The sequence below is a fragment of the Dipodomys spectabilis genome, unplaced genomic scaffold (assembly GCF_019054845.1).
Source record: "Dipodomys spectabilis isolate Male_0828 unplaced genomic scaffold, ASM1905484v1 ptg000074l, whole genome shotgun sequence".
Taxonomy (NCBI): Eukaryota; Metazoa; Chordata; class Mammalia; order Rodentia; family Heteromyidae; genus Dipodomys; species Dipodomys spectabilis.
The window spans coordinates 314,999-316,647 of NW_024870751.1; positions in this window are offsets into that span (position 1 = coordinate 314,999).

Below are 1,649 nucleotides of genomic sequence, written 5' to 3' on the forward strand. Positions count from 1 at the left end.
TAATGGGGTCATAGTCTTAAAATACCAGCCTCCAGGAAACTGAGCTGCCAGGAAATTCTGAGGACCTTTGATCAAGCCACAGTAGTGTCCAATATATACATTGATAGATATGTATATGTGTATGTCTCTCTCTCTCTCTCTCTCTATATATATATATAAAGAGAGAGAGGGAATGTGAGGATATTAAATTATATATATATATTATTACCAATTATTAGTTATTACATTATGCCACCATTTAATGAAGTATCATGGTTGAATACTTATAAAAGCATTCATTAAAAATTAGTTAATATCCGTCCATTAGGGGAATCATACTATGGTGCTAAAATGGAAGATATAAATCCAATAATATTTGTGTGGCATTCTAAAATAGAATCATGAATCAACTGCAAATTTAATTATGACTTTTATAGCATTCCATTAGCATTCACATGAATAGGAATGAGTTTGTTAGGATCTCCCTCCATTTGTGCGTGACAGTCCTAGCATTTGAACTCCAAGCCTGGGTAGTTTACTTCGAATGCAAACCATTGGAATGATACCGTGAAGATTTCAGATTGTCATAATTAAAAAAAGAACAACAAGAAGAAAAGAAATCCAGGTGTCAATGGCTCCTACCTGTAATCCTATCTCCTCCAGAGGCTGAGAATGTAGAGAATGTCATTTTGAATTCAGCCAGGGCAGGGAAGTCGGTGACACTCTTATTTCTAACAGATCACTGGAAAAAAAAAACAAAAAAAAACATGAGTGGGATTGTGGCTCAAGTTTCAGAGTGCTACCCTTGAGCAAAAGGAGCTCAGGGACAGGGCCTAGGCTCATAGTACAAACACGGAACTGCTCCCCCCCCCCCAAAAAAGGAGGCAATCACTCCATGTCTCTGTGTATGGATGGATGATGTATGGATGATGGGCATTCAGCAGGTTACCCATGCTCAGCCCACCCAACTTGGGCAAGCTGGGACAAGCCCTCAGAGTTCCTAGGCTAGGAGTGGTTGAAGGTTCTGGATCCATATTATCTATCCCTATGTAGTATGTGAGCCTAGACCTCTAGGGCCTGGTGGCTCTCACTCATTCATCATTCCTCATTGCAGAGTCACAAACTGGTCCAAAATCTCGGCAAAGATATGAAATAGTCAGCAATTTCTCTGCCGAAAGGGATAAGCCAATAAATCCCACGATCATAACTCCTGTTACAAGTCAGCCTTGGGCTGTGAATGTGGATTAGTGGTAGAGAGGTTACCTAGCATGCACGAAGCCCTGGGTTCGATTCCTCAGTAATACAGAAACAGAAAAAGCCAAAAGTGGCACTGTGGCTAGCCTTGAGCAAAAGAAGCTAAGGAACATGCCCAGACCCTGAGTTAAAGCTGATGACTGACAAAAAAAAAGTAAGCCTGGTGGTACATATTCTTCTGGGACTCAGGAGGGCTGAGGTGAGAGGTAAGAGGTAGAGGGCAGCTGCTGGTGGCTCCCCCCTGTAATCTCAGCTATTCAGGAGGCTGAGATCTGAGGATCACAATTGCAAGCAAGAAAGTCTTTATGAGACACTTTTCTCCAATTAAACACCCAAAAAGCCAGAAGTAAAGCTGTGGTTCAAGTAGCAGACTGCTAACTTTGAGCAGAAAAGCTAATAGATAGCGTCCAGGCCAT